The 24276-nt window shown below is 42.2% G+C and overlaps 1 pseudogene; it reads left to right on the forward strand.

Moving 5' to 3' along the window:
- Nucleotides 1-2886: 2886 nt before the first annotated feature.
- LOC107196169 lies at nucleotides 2887-8478 on the forward strand (annotated as a pseudogene).
- The last annotated feature ends 15798 nt before the right edge of the window (nucleotides 8479-24276 follow it).

Genomic DNA, 24276 nt, shown 5'->3' on the forward strand with positions numbered 1-24276 from the left:
TGACTTAAAACTAGATAGTGTGATAAAGTGAGGTACACAAAAAGATAAAACTGTAAAATATTTGCAGTGACCTCCTCCTTGGTGGGCATCCAGCCTGGACACTCGCTCCCAACTGCCTGACCCCTGGTATCAATGCAAAGACGCCAAGAGGCAGGCTACCACCAGAGGGCAGTGTGGGGATGTTGGCCTGCACATGCTCAGTTTTTGATTTTGCCATCAATCTGGGATAGAGGTTTGCAGAGCAGTTCAGCAACAAAATCAATTATTATTTTTCAGTCCAAGAAATAGTGTATAGTACTTCTTACAAAGGATACTATAGCTGAATACATAAGCTGGAAAAATGAAATCTCTAACTTTCTCACTGGGTTGCAAAATCCAAACCAATATTTTTCATTGTTTTTTTTCTTTTTTTTTGCTGTTCATTTTTCCTTCCTGGCCCTCAGAGGCATAAAGCCCTGTCTGTAATGGACATATTAAACATTTTTATCATTTTTATTTAAAAATTAAATAAAACATAATGGGAAAATAATGTCTTTCCATTTCTTTACAGTTTAACATGCTTTAGACCTCTGTGGACATATTGATTTTTATGCTGGGCTCATGGAACACAAGGATAACAATACAGAAACAATGGCTTCACTAAGTCACCAATGGGCAACTGGTGAGCAGAAATTCCTTGGACAAAAGAGCAATAGGACTTGACAGAAAATGACAATTCTCCAGTAAATTAGTGAAGACTGCACTTTGCTTGCTTGCCAATTGGTTATGGAAAAAAAGAACATCTAGTCAGTAGCAAAGACAGAGTATAACACATACACATATACTATTTTCTCTTTCACTACGAGATCATTCTTTCAATGATTTATATTAAAGAGGACAGGAAGGGTTGGGACAAACTGGTTATACAATAGAGGATCCCAGTTAAGGGTCCCAGGTGAAAGTGGAAAAAAATGCAAAGGCCCTGCCAAAATACCCTGGAGAGGAATTCCCTTCAGAACCCAAATCTGGCAAAAACTTCAACATCCATAAAAGTCACCATAGCTAGGTTTCTAATTTCATTTTCCCCTGAAAATATATAGAAGGTAACCTCACTCTGGCAAGACTTTAAGAGTAGAAGTGGTAGCTGCTAATCTTAAATTCTAACTTCTAGTTACTGGGAGACTTGGCATAATCTGTGTGCAATCTTTCCCCAAATATGTAAATGATATTTTAACTTACATATGGTGAATTTGGCCTGGGAGCTGCCTGAAAGAGAAGCATGTAAGTTTTACTTTTAGAAAATTATTAAAATTTTATCAAAGAATTCTATTAACAAAACTTCTAGATAAACACTTTGTGATAAAGACAAGGAACAAATTTATGTCATCCCTTTTGCCTTTTAGAAATTCTCTTTCCTTTGCCCAAATGAAATAAGATAGGGTATAATTTTTAACTTAGTAAATAATAATGATTAATTTGATGTCTCTAATCTTATACTTTTAAGAAAAAAAGGCCAAGATTTTTTGTTTTTGTTTTCTTTTTTAAAGTAGTGGACTAATAAAATTCTGATATTTATTTGTAAGAAATTTGGTAGCAGAAAAAAAGATTAATATTTATTATGTATCGAAAACTGACCGTTGTGCCTAAGGCATTATATTATTCATAGAGAAGCAAAGGCTTCATATGAAAGAATTCTTACATTAAGAAGTCAAGAGAGGATGTGAGGGTGAATGGGAAAAGCATGGCCTTTTGTATCAGCTAGATCTCAGTTTAAGTCCCAAGTCAATCATTTACAAACTGTGTGACCTTAGATAAATTTCTTAACTTCTCTGAACTTCAGTTTCTGAAAATTGGGGATACCAATAATTATAATCCCACTTTTTCAGGGCTGGCGCCCTGATAAGAGTATGACTTCGGAAAATGATAGCTAATGAATTATTGTGCTTTGCAGATACTGCATTTTTTTTCAAACTGAAGGTTTGTGGCAAGTCTATTGTGCCGTTTCTCCAATAGCATTTGCTCACTTTATGTCTCTGTCACATTTTGATAATTCTCACAATATTTCAAACTTTTTCTTTTTTCTTTTTTAAATGTATTTACTTATTTTGTTTTTTATGGTGACATTGGTTAACGAAATCAAATAAGTTTCAGCTGTACACTTTAAGAGTAAGGCATATATATGTTTACTCTGTGTTCACCTCCTATAGTTAGATTTCTTTCTTTCACCACATATTTGACCCTCTTTACCACATTTACCTCCTCCTCCCGCTCCCCATCTACCTTCTGGTAACCACTAGTCTATTGTCCATGACCAGGAGTCTCTGTTTGTCCTGTTCATTTGTTGCTTTTAGGTTTATATCCCACATATAAGTGATATCATGTGATTTTCAACTTTTTCTGTCTGTTTTATTTTGCTTAGCATGATTATCTCGAGGTTTATCTATGCTGTCACAAATGGCAGTATTTCATCTCTTCTTATGGCTGAGTAATATTCCATTGTACATATGTACCACAGCTTCTTTATCCAATCATCTATCATAGGACACTTTGGTTGCTTCCATGTCCTGGCCTCTGTGAATAATGCTGCTATGGACATCGGTGTGCAAATATCTTTTCGAATATGAGTTTTCAAGTCTTTGGGGTAAATGCCCAGTAGAGGTCAAACTTTTTCATTATTATTATATTTGCTATGGTTATCTGTGATTGTGACCTTTGATGTTACTATTGTAATTGTTTTGGAGCGCCATGAACCACATCTTTATAAGACAGCAAACTTAATCAATAGATGTTGCTTGTGTTCCGACCGCTCCATCAACTGGCCGTTTCCCAATCTCTCTCCCTGTCCTCAGGCTTCTCTATTCCCTGAGAAACAACAATATTGAAATTAGGCTAATTAATAACCCTACAATGGTCTCTAAGCATTCAAATAAAAGCAAGAGTCACATTTCTCTCACTTTAAATAAAAAGCTAAAAATAAATAAGCTTAGTGAGAAAGGCATGTTGAAAATCGACACAGGCTGAAAACTAGGCCTCTTGTGCCAAATAATTAGCCAAGTTATGAATGCAAAGAAAAAGTTATTGAAGGAAATTGAAAGTTCTATGCCAGTGAACAGGCAAATGATAAGAAAGCAAAATAGCCTTATTTGTGGTGTGGAGAAAGTTTTAGTGGTCTGGATAAAAGAGCAAACCAGACACAACCAAAGCCTATCCCAGAGCAAGGTCCCAATTATCTTCAATTCTATGAAGCCAGAGAGAAGAGAGGAAGGTGCAGAAGAAAAGTTTGAAGTTAGCAGAGGTTAGTTCATGAGGTTTAAGGAAAGATGCCATCTCCGTAACATAAAAGCGCAATGTGGAGCAGTAAGTATTTATGTAAAAGCTGCAACAACTCATCCAGAAGATCTAGCTAAGATCATTAATGAAGGTGGGTACACTAAACAACAGATTTTTGATGTAGACAAAACAGCCACATATTGGAAGAAGATGCCATTTAGGACTTTATAGCTACAGAAGAGAAATTCCTTGCTTCAAAGGATAGGCTGACTCTTTTGTTAGGGGCTAATATGGCCTGTGACTTTCAGTTGAAGCCAATGTTCATTTACCTTTCTGTAAATCCTAGGTCCCTTCAGGATTATGCTAAATCGACTCTGCCCGTGCTTTATAAATGGAACAACCAAGCCTGGATGACAGCGTATCTGTTTACAGCATATCTGGTTTACTGAATATTTTAAGCCCACTGTTGAGAACAGCTGCTCAGTAAAAAAAAATCTCTTTCAAAATATTACTGCTCATTGACAATGTACCTGGTCACCCGAGAGCTCTGATGGAGATAGACAGTGAGATTAAGGTTGTTTTAATGCCTGCTAACACAACATCCATTCTATAGCCCATGAATCAGAGAATAATTTTGACTTTCAAGTCTTATTATTTAAGAAGCACATTTTGTAAGGTTATAGCTGCCATAAATAGTGATTCCTTTGATGAATCTGTGCAAAGTACATTAAAAACTTTCTGGAAAGTATTCATCATTCTAGATACCATTAAGAAAAACCATGATTTACAGGAAGAGGTCGAAATATCAGCATTAACAAGAGTTTGGAAGAAGTTGATTCCAACCCTAACAGATAACTTTGAGGGGTTCAAGACTTCAGTGGAGGAAGTAACTACAGATGTGCTGGAAATAGCAGAGAACTAGAATTAGAAATGGAGCCTAAAGTTGTGACTCAATTGTTGCAATCTCAAAATAAAACTTTAACGAATGAGGAGTTGCTTGTTATGGAAGAGGAAAGACCATGGTTTCCTGAGATGGAAACTACTTCTGGTGAAGATTGATAATGACAATAAGAATTTAGAATATGACATAAACTTAGTTGATATAGCAGTGGCAGAGTTTGAGAGGATTGACTCCAATTTTGAAAGAAGTTCTTGTGTGCTTAAAATGCTATCAAACATCATCACATACTACAGAGAAATCATTCGTGAGGGGAAGAGTCAATTGATGTAGCAAATTTTATTGTCTTACTTTAAGAAATTGCCATGGCCATTGCAACCCTCAGCAACTACCATCCTGCTCAGTCAGCAGCCATCAACATCAAGGCAAGACCCTCTACCAGCAAAAAGATTACGATTCACTTAAGGTTCATGTGATTTTAGCATTTTTTAGCATAAAGTATTATATAATTACAGTATGTAACATTGCATATACCTTATTCGTGTGACTTATGTTATTACAGTATTTGCTTTATTGCAGTGGTCTAGAACTGAACCCTACAATATCCCTGAGGTATCCCTGTAATGTCCACTCTGTCCTGGGACATTGCTGTTGCCCTGGATGTGCTAGCAACCTGATTAGGGATATAGAGGAGCAAAATACATCCTTTCTAACTCCAATTCTACATTTTCAACTACTTTTTGGGTATTTCTATTTGGCTGCATGGGGGAAGAAAAATAATTTTTCTTCTATCCTTCTAAGTTCTTAGAGCTGGTCTAATAATCAAATTGACATGAGGCAGATTAACAAGAGAAAATAACCAAATTTATTATGTTTGCACATATGAGGGCTCCATAAGAATAGGGGACCCAAAGACAAATCAGTCAGTTGAGGTTGATATGCCATCTTGAACTAAGGAGAAAGTGGGTAGGGGTTGTAGTTTGGACTTCAAAAGGCTAAAAGGCAATTCACAGATAGATGAGAAAGAGCAAGCATGTGATAAACAAATTCTTGCTGGACCGTCTTGGCCACCCAGAAATAAGGGGACACAGAGGGAATTCAACAAATGGATATTGCTAGGCTCCTCCCTGTCTGCCACACTTAGTTCATATTATGTTAAGGTGATAGTTCTGTTTAAGCACGTTTTTCTATCTAAATTCCCTTAGGCTGGTAAGCAGGAAGCAAAAGACTCTGCTCAAATCTTTCGTTTTCTTAAAAATAACCAGCTTAAAATAATCAATATCCCAAAAAGGCTTATTTTGGGGTAGCAAGCTCTGTTCTTCCTCAGATGCTTCACCCCCATATTAAAGTACAGAAAACAAAGATTTTCTTTCATTCTTCAGAATTGGCCAGTTTCAGTAGAAGGTATTTATTTTACTTTCCCAGTCACTCAGACTCAGGCCTTGCCTCCAGCCGTGGTCTTGTTGAATCTCCTCACTGATTCCAGGAGATTCTTTCTCAAAGGTCTCTTAGATCTTCCTCTCTGATCCAGCTGCCTCTGAGTTGCTCAGCCTTATGCTTCAACTGGCATCTGTCTCTCCCTCGGGCATCTTACCTTTTTAAGACACTGGACCTTTTCGTAAGACCCGCCTGCTTACAAATCACTGCTTTCCAGCCCTGCCTGCTGAAGTATTACAAGGAAAAGACTGACTTCTTTGCCAAGATCACAAGCTAGTTGTAACCTGCTTCCCTAATCTTAACTTGCACAGCTCCTTTGGGGCAGTTAAACTGCCCATATGAAAGCCACCTTATGCACTCTGTAGCACCTCTAACAGTGAAATTTCTCTCTCAGTCTCCACCTGAACCTGATCACCTTTGGAAGCCATTCAAGTCCAGGCCCCTTGAAATCTTCCTGTTTTCCAGCCCCTTGTTCCTTCCTTGACTACATGCTGGCAATATTTATTCTCTGGAACACTGCTGCCAATTCGCTATGGCCTTGAATTGTTGATGACTTTGTCTGTGAAAGGTCTTGTCTCCAGCCAAATTAGGGATTCCCAAGAGTGGTTTCCAGTCAAATGGCTATAGCTCCCAGCAGTGCCTTGAGCCATAAGCTTTCTTGTGGCAAATAGGATGTGTGTCAGAGAAGCCAAGACACTTGCCGAAAATCCTAGAGTGGAGGAGTCTGGAACCCAGCATTATGGGCACTCTCCTGGTGCCCTTCTCACCCCAACATGGCCTGAAGTTAGCCATCCTTACGCCCTAGTGGCTCGGAGATTCTGAAAACGCTGTTCATGCCCAGTGCTCAACTTGGCTTCCCTGGGGAGATGAAAGCAGAAATGGGGCTGGACCAGTGGGCTCTGCCTGCTCCCCTACACTCCAGGTGAAAGAACAGGTGTCACTTTTGTTATTTAAATGTTCATTTCCCATACTCCCTTTCTAGCCTTTTATTTCCAATAGGGGCCAGCCAGAGGCCAGCCAAGGGTTCATTTGCAACCATATTGTTTACTGAAATGCTTTTTTATGCAGCCCTAAAAGGCTCAATTTGGTATCCGCAATTGTTTCAGTGTAGCCACCCTATCCTCACTTTCTTTTAGCAGAAGAAAAAGAAAGAAAGAAAGAAAGAGAGAAAAAGAAAAAGAACTATTGGCACTTATAAAAGCTCACTTTTAAACAACTCTGCCCATGCATTTCAACCCAAAATTGCGGTCTGAGACTCCAAAGCGCACAAGATACTTTAGAGAGTTCTATCTTTGGAATTTCCTTTTCAACTCCAAACGAAGTTAAGAAAAAAGATCTGATGCCCCGGAAGACTGAAAATGTCCAGGACTATTGTCATTATCTGTGACCTGAATCGAGACTACAGACAGGGCACTTCAATAGGAACCCCTCCCTGCAAACAGCCATTTGGACATCCTGTAACCTGAAACATATACTTTCAAGCAGTTGAGAGGGGTGCAAATGACTGTCAGCTACACAAATAATTTGCCCCCAAAATGTTTATCAGCTCCCTGCCATGGCCACTTGCATTTATAGCTTATAAACAGTTATTAACTGGCTCCTTCACATCTGATAACCCGGCCCAGAACAGGTGGCAAGAACGGTGGGTGATTACAGGCCCTCCCTGGGAGGTGCTGTGTGTTTGCCTGTGGGTGGTCTTCCTGCCTGAGTCCAGTGCCCACAAGAGAAGACATTGTAGAAAGCCTCCAATTTAGGAGATAACAGTCTGTGTTGTCTGTTTGTGTAAAGTGCTGTCCAAGTACAGCTGGCTTTGCTTTCTGGCCAGCAAACATTGCCAAGAAGGGTTGAAAGTTCAGCATCATCAGCCCACCAAACACAATCTTTTCCCCCTCCTAGTCTTGGGCAAACAGTCCTCAGTGCTCCTATTCTGTGGATTCCTTAGGAGTTTGATTCAAACTGAAAAGTTCACTCTAGCTGAGGGAATGCTCACAGCCCCCATCCCTCCACTGCCAGTGCACAGAAGCCAGAGAAAGACGCCCAGCTGGAAGGAGGGTATGCTCTTAGTGCTTCAGTGCTCTGTGATTTTGTTCTCTGCTAAAAAAAAAAAAAAAGCGTTGCAAGTCTCCACAACTTGCTTTTCTCAAAAACAGTGCCTGGTGTGACAGACCACAGCGTCATCAGGCCCTGGTCCTCCTGGAATTTCTCAAGCAGAGATGACAGGTAGGATAAATGTCGAACCAGGGCTTCTCAACTTCGGCACTATCGCCATTTGGGCTAGGTGCATCTTGGTTGTGGGGTACTGCCCTGTGCATTTTAAGATGTTTAACGGCATCCAGGACCTTCACTCGTGAGCTACCAGTAGCAGCTCTCACTTCAGCTGTGACAAAAATGCCTCCAGATACTGCCTGGGCAAAATCATCCACAGTGAAGACCCACTGATTTTAAGTCTATGATAAACAAAATAAATGATGAGCAAGCCTGAACTACCCTAGTAGGATAGGAGAGATTTCACAATACTAGAACGGTGTCAAACAGACCCTCGGTAATCATTTATTAATTAACCAACAGAATTCTAATAAAGTTGCCTCTTAGGAGAAAAATGCTAATCGGCAAGTGAACCAAAACAAGGCAATTTTTGACAACAAAATTGAGAGGAATAAAAAACTGATTTCATGTTCCAAAATTGAAAAGGAGACTACAGTAATGATGATGTGATTAGTTAGAACCATAAAGATAATTGCTAACATTTTTGAGGATTTTCTACGAATCAGGCGTTGTTAAAATATGGATTATTTTCTTTAATCCCAGCTGCCGTGAAAGAGGTGGATCCTGTTACCAAGCCCATTTTACAGATGGAACACTGTTTCCCAAAGTACCTCCAGAATGTTCTCTGACTACAAATTGTTTCCCATTTCCTGAATCCAAAAATGAGTCAAAGAACTGGAATATATTTGAATAATAGGCACTATAATAGGCTTTTAAAAGTCCTAAATGCAAAAGAGTAATTTTAAAAAAATAATAATAATAGCAGCTACCTTTAGTGATTGCTGGTAAAAGACAGGCCTCATGCTAAATGAGTTGCAAACATTCTTTTTTGAGCCCTCACAATCCTCATGAAGAAGGCAAGATCCCTTTCCTGAGTGAAGAAATCCCAGACGTTAAGGGACTTGCTGGAGGTCCCACAGCAGAAGCGAATTTCAACCCCTTCTGGCTCCAGAGCCCAAGCTCTGGAGGCTCCTCCTTCAGTCACATCTGCCACCACATGGCAAAATGCTGCCTGAGCTGCCTTAGGTGACGGGCTGGTGGAACTGCCCATCTCGGCCCAAGGTGACCTGTAGTCTCTCTGACTTGGGACACCACGCCCCTCCCCCCACAGTGCCCAGAGCTGTTCCACAAAGAAGGAATTCTTTGCCTCCCATTCCCTTATTCCTTTTTCTGTTCCAAGACTTGCCTCAGCAGTTAGGGCAGTAAGTAAATAGTCACCAATTTTGACATTGGGCTTGATAGTCGTTGGTCCCCATAGTGTGTGCCTGGAATCCTCTGGGAGCATTAAAGCACCCCATGTGTGAGCTGCACATATTTTCCTAGAAGAGGCATGGGAAGACTGTCCCCTTACTAGCTGCCTGAACGATCTCTGTGGGCTCACCCTGTGGGATCTTCTTAAACCTCTGTCCCTGGCTCACAGTGCTGGTCGCCCTCTCAACACTCTCTTGGGCGAGAGCCTGATCGTGCAGGATCCCATGCCTTTGCTCGAGTTCTCCCACTCTGAGGACCCTGAAATCCTCTTTGGTGGCCTGCGTTACTCTTAGAAAGCTCTATTTGTCAGGATATTCTTTCCCTCCTGTTGGCTGTAGACCTGCCTCCCTGAAGTTCTGCCACTGGTTTAAGTTTTGCCTTTTAAAACATTAATACTTTTCTCAAGACAGCCCTTCACATAGGTGTGAGGGAGCAGGTGAGGAGGGAGAGGCATGGGCTTTGGAATCTTACTTGAACTGAATACAGTTCCCACCTACACTCAGTGTGAGCTGGGGCGAGCTCTTGAACTCCATGAGAGTCAGTGTTCTTATCTGTAAGAGGGGGCATACTTATAGAATCATTATAAAAATTATAAATGACATGTGTGACGTGTCCCACCAACATGGTCATTCTTCACTCATCTCTATAGCACACCTGGGAAGAGGATGATTTGGGCGGCACATTCAAAAGGGTTAACAGGTTAGCAGCATTTTAAAAAAGAAAACAATTTGGAAAGTTGGAAAAATAACTTTTCATAATTAATATAGTCTTCCCTTGGCTGCCCACCCATACATTGGCACCAGAGTAGATCTACTCCCCGCCCTGACAGCACTGTTTTATGTACTCACTCTCAGCATGTTCCAGTAAACGCACCACCTTCCCTTGCACGGCTTCACCCTATGCTCCATCCAGGAACTCACTCAGTAGGCACATCCCCCTCATCATCGCCCAGCCCATCTAGCTTAACATCTTGACCTTTGGACATTATCATAACAGCACACACAGGGCCCCAGTGGTAGATAGAATACCTTGATGGAAACTTGGCGAGGTTTTCCACAGTGCGATGATGGAGACAGTGCCTGTCTATGGACACTTGCAAAAACAACAAGTTTTACTATTGTGAATACCTTCAGAGACTGTTCTCAGGTTTTTCTTCTTTGAAGGCAGACAGATCTTTAAGCTGCTCTTTGCTGACATGACCTTCGAGTCATTACATCGTGGCTACCAACTGCACTAGAATTCAGTGTGGACTTGCCAGCCTCGGACACTGAGGCCCTCCCAAGATTTCATTCATCCATGAAACACTTACCCAGTGCCCATATGCACCCCAGAAATGCAAAGACAGATCACACCCTCCTTCCCACACAAAAAAGCTTGGTCGAGAAACAAATAAAATAAGTAAAAGCATTTGCAAAGTTTTAAAAAGCAGTGCATAGGTAAACTTTTTCTTTGGAAAATGAAAGGTTTTTAATAAGCTCTCTCAGGTCCTTTTCAGCCCTAATTTTAGTTAGACTAGGTTTGCAGGATGGACCGGCTATGCAGTTTGAAACTGAGCATGTGGGAACATGCTATGTGCATTTGGCAGCTTCTTGTAACTACCCAGGATTAGAGATTTTCCTAAAAGGGGTGAAATGATATGGTAGCTATCAAGTGTATGATGATGGGAGTTGTCTAGTCCAAGGGCACAATGGAATTGGTCGTTCGAAAGAAGTTAAAAACAGCCAGGAAGTCCACCACAGTTCTGCAGGCTTTTTATTTTCACCATGTGCTAGCATTCTAAGCAATGCCAGTGCTCCTCCTTGGGAAAAGAAAAAAAACAACTTCTGTTGATCTTTCTAACCAATTGCCGTGATTGCTGTTGAGCTTTAATAATAAAGATATAAGCTTTAAATCAGTGCATGTTGAGATTGGATCCTTTAATAACATTGTGTTGTACATGAGGTTAGTTTGGAGCACTCCCACTGATACAGTCAGCCTCCAACACCTGCGGGCTCAGCTCTAGGCATTTCAAGATTACCTTCAGAAAGGCTTGGAAGACTCAGGGTGCAGCCCTTGTAGTGCTCCATCTTCCTGCATGTAAACAACAGGTTCGCAATAAACAGCAATGGCACCATGATTGTAAAGATGAGGAACCAGAACGCAGTTACTTTAATTCCATTATTCCAAGTGATCACTTGGAGTCTTTATGTTTAAAATTTAAAACAGTGAGCTAGAGTACAAGCTTAGAGGAATATATCTTTTCATTAAGTGTAGATTTTACTTCATGCCTGAAATATTTTACCAAATGTGAAACATAATTTTATACCGAAATTTATTCTTTTTTAAAGTATTGTTTTAGAACTAAAGAACAAATTAAGAAAACTGTGATCACAAATGATTGTTACAAAAAGTAATATTATTGTATAGGGGAGAGTATTAAAATATTGATCCTGCTCCTAGAGTCAAAAACATCACCAATGATGAGAACGATGTCGATTTCTCTCTATCACTATGACCAGTCGAATCTGGAAGAGCAGCTCATAGGAAATGGCCAGTTTCATCCTTCAGGCCTCAAATGGGTCTGAAACCCAATGGGAAAGTCCAGTGACTGAACTGAACATTTACATACTATTCTTACTGAGATATGTAGTATTCATTTCCAACCAAAGAATAGCAGAAGAATGGAACCTATTCACTCACTCGTTCGTTCACTCATTCATTCACTCATTCATTAATTCATTCATCTAACAAATCTTCATGGAGTGCCTACTGCTACATATCAGACACTTTTCTGGAAGTTGAGGGTATAATGACCTCTAGTCTTGTGGCAATTCCACCCTAGTTTTGGGGGAGGGATGTAGGGAATCAGATAATAATAAGAAGAACACATAGGTAAAACATATAGCAGGTAACAAAGTGCTGAGTGCCATGAGGACCAGCAAAGCAGGGAAGAAGACAAGGGTGCCACATGGGGTAAGAGTTGGTGTGCTTGTTTAAATGCCGTGGCTGGGGAGGCCTCACCTTAAGAAGGTATCACTTGAGCAGAGACTCAAAGGAGGGGGCTGGAGGGTTGCATATGGATAGTTAAGAAAAGATAATTCAGAGAGCGGGCCTGCAAGTGCCATGGCTCAGAGGTAAGAGCATCCTTGGAGTGCCTCTGTGTGGATGCAGAGAAGTGACCAGAGGAGAAGTGGCAGCGAAGAGTGCTAGAGAAGGCGTAGATCACATGGCCAGGCGCCAATGAAGGTCTTCTCCTATGAAGCTCAGGGAGATGAGAAATGATGAGAAAGCTAGTTGCTGAGGAACGATGAACTGGCAAATTTTACAGGGATTGGTTTACTGTTGTATAATTAGATCACAGGGAGTTGGCAAACTTTGGGGCCAAATCCGGTCCTCCATCCTTTTTTATACAGCCTGAGATATAACAGTCTATATTTTTAAATATTTGAAAAAAAGTCAAAAAATATTTCGTGGTATGTGAAAATTACATTGAATTCAAATTTCAGTATCCATTTTCTTGTATAATATCTGTGGCTGTTTATGTGCTATAAGGCCTAAAATATTTACTACCTGGCCCTTTGCAGAAAAGGTTTGTGACACCTGGATTAAACCACAGAGGGCTGAGGGAGCTAGCAGGGAGACCAGTAAGAGGTTCTTGCAACAATCCAGGAAGACACGGCGGTGACTTGGATTAGAGTCCAGCAGAGGCAGTGATGAGAAGTGATTGGATGGCAGGTACATTCTGATGACAGAGGCAGCAGAACTCAGTGATAAATCCAGTAGAGTGTGTAAGGGAAGGAAGTCCAGGATGATGATGCCCAGTTGCTATTTATTGAGATGCAGAAGCTCAAGGAGGAGCAGAGATTTTGTGGGAGAGGAGACATGGGTTCACTGAAATCATGTCACAGTCCTGCCTTGGTAGTAACCATTGAGTACTTTTTCTTCCATATTCACCTAATTCAGCCCTGTTACCTGCAGTGGTCTAATCTAAAACAAATAAATGGCTATAGTTATGAAGTCCTCCACACATGGAATTTAAAGTCACCTGTATGTTAGACAAGCCAGGAGACTCAGATTAATCTAAGGGACTTCGCATGGGTTGCGATGCACAAAAGTGTGTCACTAAAATAAATACGACAACTATTATGCAACAATGTGTTAGGTCAGGGTCCTCCAGAAGCTGATTTTGAGACACAAATTGTGCAAGAAGTTCATTTGAGAGATAATCTCAGGAATCACAGGTGGTAGCTGGGGAGGGAAGAGAGAGGACAGGAATGCTTTCAGTCAGCAGGTCCCTATTCTGGCAATAGGGATCGTCAGTGCTGAGCTGATCAAGAAGGGAAGGTTTCGGTGGTAAGACACCCAGTTGAAAGAAAGCACGAGGAGCCGACGTGAGAATGAAATGGCAGGCACCAACTTTACTGCCAGGAGTGAGCGCTTCTGTGCGAGGGAACCTCATGGGTTTTATATATGTCAGAGAACAATGGTGGCATTCTGCCACACATGCGTAATAAACAATAAGTCATACTTACATAAGTTAGGCGCCTGCGCCTTACTACATTAATGTAACATTTTAAATCTGGAGTCCTATCCCTAGCTGCGAGCCTGGATCATAGCCAGACCTGGGACCTACACTGTGGGTCCCACTGTAGACCTGGGACCTACACTGTGACGCGGGATCTGGCCTGGGGGTGCTACCTTGAACCCACAATCCACAACAACAATATAAAGAACAACAAAATACTACCAGGCTACAGGCTACAAGGGCTAGGATGGCTACTGCCAGGAGGACCCCAAGGAATTCCACCAAGTTGTCAAAGGGTCTTCTCCCAGGGCATGGATGGCTTGGACTTCAGCATCCATTTGCTAGAGAGCTGCCCGTGCCTGCTCGGCATGATTAGGAATGTAGACACAGCATTCTACATGGAGTAGGACACAGGTGTCACCCTAGGCAGCAGTTAGGAGGTCAAGGGCCTTGCAGTTTTGCAGAACTACTTTCCCTATTTGCGCGATTTCATCTATTAAAAGGGTTATAGCCTGACGCATAGTGTTCAATGCCTGTGAGGTGTACTGAGCTAAAGCTTCTACCTGCAATTCTACATATAGGGATCCCACCCCTGGAATAAATAACGTCAGGGGGTAGAACCACCACGCTGCCCGTTTCTGCCAGTGCCAATGGTGATATACGGGATCCCAATTGTGAGGCAATGGGGCAATAATATGGATAATATGCATCCAGCTAAATAGGGATATCCCCAAGTACAATGGTCAGTCCAATCAGCGGGCAAGTAGGGCCAGCCGTAGTGCCCACAGACCTAGAGATACCCTGCAGGTAGCCAGTCGGTAGGCTCCATACCGAAATAACGTTGCCCATTCCACCAGACCTTGGAAATATTATCAAGGGTGATGTTAGCACACAGCTCGGGGAGTAGCCACCCCATGATATGGTTGGGCACAGATCTTGCTCTATGCAGTGAGGGGCCTGCTCCCACAGTTCCACATGTTCTCCCGCCAGCCATCCCCACCCATTGGAAATGGCATAGCCTATGAGGGGTGGGGAGTGCGATGATCGCGGCAGAGCAGTGCTTCCATGGCCCGCCGTTGCTGGTCCCATTCAGGTGTGGTGTTCCAGGTACACAGCCAAGTCCAATTCTGAGCTATAGCCAGAGTAATGTGCCACAGCAATCCCTCGGCCACTTCCACTGGTAGTTCAGTACACACCCAGCAGCAGGAAACATTGTGGACAGCAGCAAACACATGAGCCCAGGACATGACACTGTTCCCTGTTGTCAGCCTGGACGATAGGATAGAGCAGACAAAGGGACCATTAGGGGCCAGTCCCATCCTTCTGGGAGGACACAGGCCACCTGCCCAACTTGAGATAGAATGGTGGCTGGGAGAGGAGCTGTCCCTGGCCTGTGGTACCAGATAGTTTCTCCAAGGATAGTGGGCCAGGGGGTCTCCACTGGCGTCACGGTATAGAGAGGAATGGGCCAGAAGCTAAGGACAAAACTCCCTGTTAACAGTGAATCCTCTGCCATCTGGATACGAAGGCAAAATTCACCAGCAGTGGTATTTACAGGCAAGCCTCACAAAACTTCAGTCCCCAAAATGTACTCCTGTATGGGGGATATGTACCCTTGATATGTCCGAGGAGGCAATCTGTCAATACCCAATGTCATAGGGACCTGCTGCATGCGAATGATTCGGTCCCCATAGCCTTCTATGGTTTCAGTGGGCCCAGAAAACTTGTCTGATTTCCATAGAGCAGGGTGCTGTCAGCACCTGTGTCCACAAGTGCTGGACACAGGATATCCTTTGCAATATACCCTTTGCATATTGCGGCGGGCAGGGCGGTGGCGAGGGAGGGGGGGCGACCAATGTACAGTCAATTCCGCACATGGCCTCTGGTCAACCGGCTCCCCTGCCAACCTGGTGTACCGGCCAAATCCCTAATCAGGGAGATAATCATCTAGCCGAATCTCATGGGTTGTGGCTTTCCCAGGAATAGGAGTGAACTGCTGGTCAAGGCGCAGCTGATTCCACAACGCCAGCAGCAACTTCATTAGGTTGCTGCTCGATCTTTTCTGCAGTGACCCCTGCTGCAAGGAGATCAAATCACATCTGCCCAAAGCTCACTTTCACAGCTTATTGGGCTGGATGTTGCCCCGCCTTCCCTTTTTGGCCACGCCTCCATCAATGCACTAGCTGGTTTGGGAGTGCAGGAGGTGGTACAGCACACACTTGGGTGGAACGCTCCTTGAGTTTCACTTCTACACCCCACAACCTTGCCATGGCGGATGTTACCTTGTGGATCCGCCTATCCACATAAGGGGCCAGCAGTGCTGCCATGGTGCCAAAAGTACCAGCTGAGCCAGAGATCAAGATCAAATCCTTCATATGGGTTGTAAATACCTCCTCATCGGGGCTAGTGTACTGGGCGTGAAACATCATCTGTCACGTGCCCATTTCCCAAATTATATGGACCAGATCTAAGTACGTGGTCCATCTGCTCACTGTCTCTGGCAGCTCCCCAGGGTTGGCCCACACTATTCATGCAGCGGACATGAGCCAGTTAATGAAGGAGTGGTTGCCTGTACCCCGTGCTGAACATGCCACATTCTGCACCTGAGGAATGGTATCATTGTTATGGAGGCCAGCTGAGCCATCTCTTCCGAAGATAATTCAGTCCCTTCAGGCCTGTCATTCCACAGACACAGCAGCCACCACGGGACCATCCCCCGGGCTCTCTGCCATACTTGTTTCTTCAGGTCCCAGAGTTTGGTGGGGGTGTACTGGATCAAGGTGGTATGCTTTTTAGCCTGTGGGGTACCACAAGCTTGCCCCGCTGGGGCCAACGGCTGCTCGACTTCAACCTGCTGCCGTATCACCGGCCACGCCTGAAGCGGTATCCCCGGTGGGCTCCCAGACCTGGATGATGCAGCTACCCATCAGGGCCCTGCAGCATGTGTTCTGCTGCTGCCAGCCGCCTTTCCAGTGCTTCTTCCTGATGTTGCAATTGTTGTACCCGCTGAGCCTGATCCTGAACCTCCAGGCTGGCCTGCCGCAGCACTACCAGAAACATCCAGGACACCTGACCCGCTGCCTCCCAATGAGCAGTTGGAACATTAGACTCCAGCAACTCCAGGGCTTTCTAGATGTCATCTGGACACGGCTTCATTCCATTCCTATCCTCTGGGGACGTCCATGTAGCCAGATACGAGGCCACTGGATACCACTGGGAGGTGGGGGCCTACATGTTTTCCACCCAGGTATCCTCCACCTGGGGAACCATCTGGAATGCTGGGGGCTATACTCACTTCATCCTGCTGGCTCCACCACGTGTCAGCGCCAAGCTGATCAAGAAAGGAAGTTTTTGGTAGTGAGATGCCCAGTTGAAAGAATGCAGGAGGAGCCAACATGGGAATGAAACAGCAGGCACCAACTTTATTGCCAGGAGCCCATGCTTCTACACCAGGGGAATGTCAGAGAATAATAGTGGCATTCTGCCACACGTGTAATAAACAATAAGCTGAGTCATATTTACATAAGTAAGGTGGAGGGGCCCTACTATTAATGTAACATTTTAAATCTGGAGTCCTATCCCAGGCCATGAGACCTGGGACCACAGGGGTCTAATCCTGCTGGGAACCTCTAGGAGATTGAACAAAACAAGCCTGCGAATTGTCCTACTGGTGGGGTGAGGAAGCGGCGGGTATTTATCCTCAAACTCCTTTCAGTTATTGGCTGAGGGTAACTCCAGGGGATGTGAACTCCCTGGTGCTTCCAACATGTCCCACGTGTGGGCTCAGCATGTCCCTGCAGCTGAGAAAGCCCTTAGGAGCCACCAGTGCAATGGAGAAAGCTAAGTGCGGAGGGGATGCAGGTTGTCGATGAGACAGCAAAGGCATCGGATGGAACATGATAATCACAGTTATGCAAAAGCCCACAATGAGCATCTTCCTGGGATATCTGTGGCCATTGGGAAAGTTTGGTTCATTAAGGGGTTTGTGTCAACCTACAGCTGAGGAGCTCTCTCAAGACCAGAAGGAGTCTTTGAAGGCTCAAGAATTGTTGCCACTTTTTGACTTTCATAGACTCAATTTAAGATGCTTTTACAATCAGAGCTAAAACACTTTTTACGCAATGTACTTCCTAAATTGCTGCAAACATTTTCAATTACATAACTTCAAATCTATTTTATTAGAAGCAACATGGATTTTTGTTGTTATTGCTAGTGAAAAGAGAAAACATCACTTTATTACTGTGGACAATGGCAAAATCTTCTAGGATATTGGCCAAAAGTTGGAATGACTACCATTTGTACTAATCAGAAACTGAAGCATTAAAATGCAACCCAGCGGATAGAGCTGACAGCCACACACTGATGAGAGTTTAGAGAGCAAAAAATACCTTTAGCTGTAGAAGCAGACTTCACGAATAACAAGACTGACTTTGTCTTTAATTTACAGATATTTGAAAGATTGAACAAATTCCATAAACTCATAGTTCCTTATCTTTCCAGAAATTACTCAGATCCACCTACTGTTAGATATAAGGGAAATAATAATCAAGCTGTTCACGCAGAGGGGCGAACAAATAAATGTGAACCTCAAAATCATGTTAGTTATTAGGAAACACACACTCACAGACTCGTAAGCTCACACACATACACACACGCAGAAGCTTATTTGCAGAACTGCGTTACTTTGATTTATAAGAAGAAATATGTATTTGGTCTTCGTCCTGTTTCTGGCATAGAGCTCCTAAACATCTTGGAATTTTTTAATCTATAAGAACAGTGGGAGCATCTTTGGTTATAATATTTGTCTGTTGTCTTCAGTTCCTGAAATAGATTCAGAGCACTAAAGGTGAAAGTAGCATCCACTTATTTATAAGGAGCCCTTTTCAACCACTCCTGAATTTATATTAATAGGGTGACTTTTGGAAAGCCCTTAGGTAAACCAGGGATAGGGGCTTGTTACCAGGAGAAGCAACAGCGATTATAGGGTTGGAAATTTCAGTTTCCAACTTCTCAGGAGAGAAGAGGGGTTGGAGTCTGAACGGTCAATGATTTAATCAAATATGCCTAAATAATGACGCCTCTATGAAACCCCCCCCCCAAAAAAAAAACCAAACAAACCAGGTTTGGAGAGCTTCCAGGTTGGTGAGAGTGTGAAGATTTGGGCATGGTGGCTCACTCAGAGAGGGGGTGTGGAAGCTTTGAGCCCCTTCTCACGTACTTTGCCTTACGCATCATTTCCATCTGGCTGTTCCTGAGTTATACCCTTTTATAATAAACCAGTGATCTAGTAAGTAAATATTTTCCTGAGCTCTGTGAGCTGCTCTAGCAAATTAATCAAACCAGAGGAGGTAGAATTTATAGCTGGTCAGTCAGAAACCCAGGTGACAACCTGGACTTGGGATTGGCATCTCAAATATGTGTGCGGAAGAGATGTGGGGGGCACTGATGACAGTCTTGTGGGACTGAGCCCTTAACCTGAGGGATCTGATACTTTCTCCAGGTAGATAGTGTCAGAAATGAGTTAAATTGTAGGACACTCAGTTGGTTTTGCAGAATTGTTGGGTGAGAGAAAAAAACCCCGCATACTTGGAGTAGAGAAGTGTTCAGAGTATTGTGTGTAGTATAAAGGGAAACAACTGACTTTTTCCTTTACAAAAACCAAATGACTCTGAATGCCAAATAAGTAGCTGAAAAACTCCAAATTTCTGGGTCATAATGATAACTATAAATTGCTTAAACATTTCTGTTGAATTACCTGAGTCTTTTAAAGATTTCCATTTTTCTTTACCTGTAAGGAGTGTATAAAACAGGCAGTGATTAAAAAAAAAAAAAAAAACAACTCCCAGGTCCACAGAATTACGATGGTTGTCATGAAAAGGATGTTGTATAGGAAAGACAATGAATAGAAAACAGTAAGAGTAAATTTCCATTGCTCATGCTTACATGCTTGACTCAGTCATCATGATGAAGTTAACAGATAACTAGAGAAGAAGTAGCGTTCTCCAAACAGTACTATTTGCAGTTTAGATATAGGACACTATTCTTTGTTAGGGGTACCAATTACACCTTGCCATTTCTGAGCCCTAATAATTAGTGTCCATAACACCCCGCCCTGAACAATTTTGATTAAAACAATATTTTCAGCTCAAAGTATATACAACCAATTTTTAAAAATTTAAAGGTTACTTTTTAAAAAAACATTTACCCAAAACAACTTACATGTAAAATAATTTCAGCTCCATATTGATTTAGACAACAAGATACTATCTTGTGGAGGAAGGTCTTTAGCGTGGGGTTCAACTAATGTCACCCACTCACTCTGAAAGTGTGAAAGCTGAGGCATCCAGCTGCTGTGGTGCCTAGATGACTTTCATTCCCAAGATCTTTGCCCCTTTGAGTAGCAGAGGTTGTGTGGCAAAGGGGAGGTCAGTGCAGTGAAGGGCACTGGGTGGGCATAAGAAGCCTGCCCACAGACCTCATGCCAGTCAGAGCTCAGGAAAACATTCAGGATGCTTTGCTTCCATCAAGAGCAATTCTTCGAGGTGGACTGCCGTTTCTCAAGCACAGCTGAACTGGGAGCCTGCGAAGGGGGCAGCTGCTGGCCGTGAAACAAGCCAAGGATTCTGTGTGCCAGTGCTTCCCTGGAGAGGACTCGAGGAGATGAAGCGTGAGCTCACAGTAGACTTTGTCTAGCAGAAGCTATGGAATACAAGGAGGGGAGGAGGCGCCTATGCTGGTGAAGGTTCATAAAGGCCGGGGCCAGCAAACCCTGGAGGAGCTAGCTGCTCAGAGCGCTCAAGCAGAGCCATTTTGCAGCAGCTGTAATGGCCTAGGAGCTTGTTCTGCTGCATCCTTGGCTTCCGAGGCCTCACAAGAATAAAGCCTGCAGTGATTCACTAGAAACCTAGAAACCTGTTCTCACGTCATCTTAGGTCCAAGTCAACATCCAATGCACTGAAGCAAGACAGGGTTTGATATTATTGGTCTCACTGGCCATAAGCCACTGCTTTCCTTGTCTCCTCAAGCCACCCTTTATACCAGAGCAGGATGAAGACTAGACATTTTTTTTTTCTTTCCAAGCTTCTGTGAACTGTCTGTTTACAATTTTTACCCATTTTCCTGGTGAAGTGTTTGTCTTTTTCTTATTGATTTGTAAGAGTTTTTCATAATTTAGCAAGAAAAACATTTATCTGTTATTAACTGTTGCAAATAATCTTTTAGCTTTTCATTTCTAAAAATTTTTGTGGTATTTTATGACATGCAGAATTTTATATTTTTATGAAATGTTAGTCAAGGTCTTTAGTTTTATGATTCCTTTTTTCATTTTTATGTGACGAGGCTAATATCTACCTATATTTTTCAACTTCATTTAGGTTTTTACTTTATACATTTAACTCTTCAAACCATTTAGAATGTATATGGTGTGAGGTAGGGAATTTAACATTTTCCTCTAAGTAGTCAACCTGCAGCAGCAGCCATCAATTACTGAATAATCATTTCTTATTGGTTTGTTAACAAGAATTTTATTCCCCAAAATTCTCCATGAGTTTTATTTGTTTGAGTGAAAAAAAAAAAACAATTCTTTTTCCAAGGGATTGCCATACACTTTTGTCTATAGGGACAAAGGATGATCAGGAAGTAAAGAACTTCTAGATGCTCTGCCATCCTAGAGAGACCTATCCCGTAGGGAGATAAGTGGAAACAAAGGTCCTAGTGGCCAATGTGGTACAGGGTGGTACAGGGTGGTACAGGGTGGTACAGGGTGGAAGGGATGAGAGCTTTGAAGGAGAGAGTGGGGAAGCAATGAAGCAGTTACATGGATGAGAGGAAGGAGAGAGATATGCTAGTTCCTGTGAAAATTGAACTTTGAGAAAAGGAAATATTTCTAGAGAAGATCTTTGGGAGGTTTTCTAAATTTTGTGAACTGACTTCATTAAGAAAATCTATTGTATAATTCTATCATTCTTTAAAGCATAGCAAATGGAATGTGTTTTCATTGAATGTGTTGGCAAAAATTAGACCTCATGGGACATATTGAGTTACTTTAGGAACCTCATTTGTAAATGCACTATATATACAATCTTTTACTTAAGATGTATTATTATATTCTTAAATATACTAGAACCTCTTTCTGAGGTTTCTATTGTTCTATCATTGTACTAGTTCCTACCCACTTGAAATAGTACATGAATTATCATCATTTTTAACTTTCTGTAGTCCAGCCCTTGAAGGGTGTACATCAATTGTGAATGACAAAACTAAATTATAGTAGAATTTAACCTCTAGCAAAATGCTGTATGAGAAACGCAACTGAAAGTGGTACCTGATTTGCCAGGTAAAAGCAGAGAAGTCTGTTATCAGTTGAACCATATCAATCAAATGCTTTAAGACTACTATTGGGTCCTTAGTGCCCTTAGTGTAATCCAGCCTCTTAACTCTACATATGAAGCTCCTTATCATCCAGCCCTAGTTTACTTTAGAGCCTCTTAGCCAGCTCCATGCTCCCCAACCCCTCAAGACTCCGTTCAAGTGTCCCCTCCTTTGTAAAGCTTTCCCCATCTATTCACAGGTCAAGCAACATTTCTTTTCTCTGAGAAATTACCGCATTTTATGCCTGTATCTATGTAAACAAGTATCATGACATGTCCTAATTACTTTTCAGGATAGCTGTCTCATTCTCTGGAGTCGCAAGTGTATTTCCTTTCCTGTTGTGTATGCAGCCTAGTTCCTGGCACCCAGTGTGGTGCCTGACACAGAAAAATGATCGCTCAATAAATGTTTGCTGAGAGAATGTGTGACAATTTAATGGAATTTTGTTGAATCTCTGGTTTTTGGTTTTTTGTTTTTGACTTAAATTCTCCCTTGGACTTGCTTAAATGATGGGATTTCATGTATCTTTTTAAAAGTCAGTAGAATAACCAGAATAGAGGAGGTTATAATACCCTGGGATGTTCTGTGGTCCAGAACTCCAATCACAGTCCTCTCAGAGCTGCCTACTAGAATGTTGCAAGGCCATCTCAAAATCCCCAAGCCATGGTTTGGATGGCCTGGGGCTGGAGGTATGAGAGCGTGTGCCTGAAGGAAAGGAAAGAACAAAAAGTCTCTCTGAGATCAGTCTCAGGTCTACCCCTGCAACATTTTCCTGAACAGCAAAATCCTAATTCTACTTTAGGATAAACGCTAGACAATGCCTTTTCTGAGGTCTGTATTCTTGGTAGCGGGTAGGGTGAGGCAGGGAGATGGCAGATGTGGGGAGAGCAGCATTTGGGGGCATGGGATTACAAAAAGAAATTGGAAACATGGAGACAGACAAAGACCTTGAAGTCCAGCAGAGCACCTGGACACCACTCCATGAGGCCAAGCCTTCCTGGCAAAACTCAGCTGTAAGTTGAAGAATTTGCCCTTCGATAACATTACTTCCATGGCTTCAGAATTTTGTAGTGATTCACAATAAGAAATATATTTTACACCACAAGCCAACACAAGCGTATACAAACAGGTATATCTAAAACAATGTTCTCTTATTTATTTTCATATATGCATCATAGTATGATATTTTCAATTTTATTCTATTTCACTGTTTAAAAAAAAAAAAAAACTCTGCTCATGACTCATTGCATTGATTTGAGGATCTGCAGTGTGAAAATCACCGCCCAAGGATAACTGAAGAAAGAACAGTATCTTAATTTCTTGAGATTATGAGAGGAGTGTTTAGGTGCCAAATGCGAAGTTATTAGCCAGGAGGAATGTCATGTGTCCCATCACCATTCATCTTAAGTAGGTGACGAAGACTTGGAGTCCTCAGTTGTTAGGAAAATACCAGCCATAACCTATTAAGTATTAACCATGTGTCAGGAAGAGACAAAGAGATAGAGGTAGGGGAGAGAGAGAGAGGACATAACCTTGGGCTATCATGAGTAGAGTGACTGATATAACAGGAAGAAGACATACAAGACACAGCAGATGTCAAAAGAGTCTTTCTGAACGTGAAATTACACATACTCAGCTTTTTGTTAACCACACAAAATCAAAATATTCTAATTGAATTAATCTGGAGATTGAAACTCATTCTAGATTCAAAGAAGTAAGAGACTTATAGGTAAGAACTAACTGGACAGAATGAGCTTTTTAATAACACAAAGTTCACAGATATTTTTTCCCACTCTTGGGAAAGTAGAAGGAAATAAATTAGAGACACATGCCAGGACCTTCAACCTCCCTGCCTCCCATCAACTTCTAGAACAACTAAACATCAAGCATCCCTTAGTGGTTTCCTCTTTGTGTGAACATGCATGAGCGATGGGAAAGAGATATACTTGAGGCCAGTACATTTTTAACTCCCTGGGAGGTATTTTTAATCTAAACATACCTCCATTTGGGCCTTCAAAGATGAAATAATGAAGCAACTTTCCCTGAGTGCCATATCTTATTCTATCATCAACTTTTTATAGACTTGAACACTACATCAATTAACACCTTTTAACTCAGGACAAACTCCTCCTCTGGGAATAGTTATATCTTAAAGGAAATGCAGATACAGGAAAGACCAATGTTATACTGTAGTTCTGGAGTTAAGCACTATGTTCTACCCAAAACAGAATTTGCTGTGGGTAGAATATGCCGCTCCTTAAGGCACTTGTACAAAAAAAAAAAAAAAAAAAAAAAAAAAAAA

The sequence above is a fragment of the Pteropus alecto genome, unplaced genomic scaffold (assembly GCF_000325575.1).
Source record: "Pteropus alecto unplaced genomic scaffold, ASM32557v1 scaffold138, whole genome shotgun sequence".
In the NCBI taxonomy this organism is placed as follows: Eukaryota; Metazoa; Chordata; class Mammalia; order Chiroptera; family Pteropodidae; genus Pteropus; species Pteropus alecto.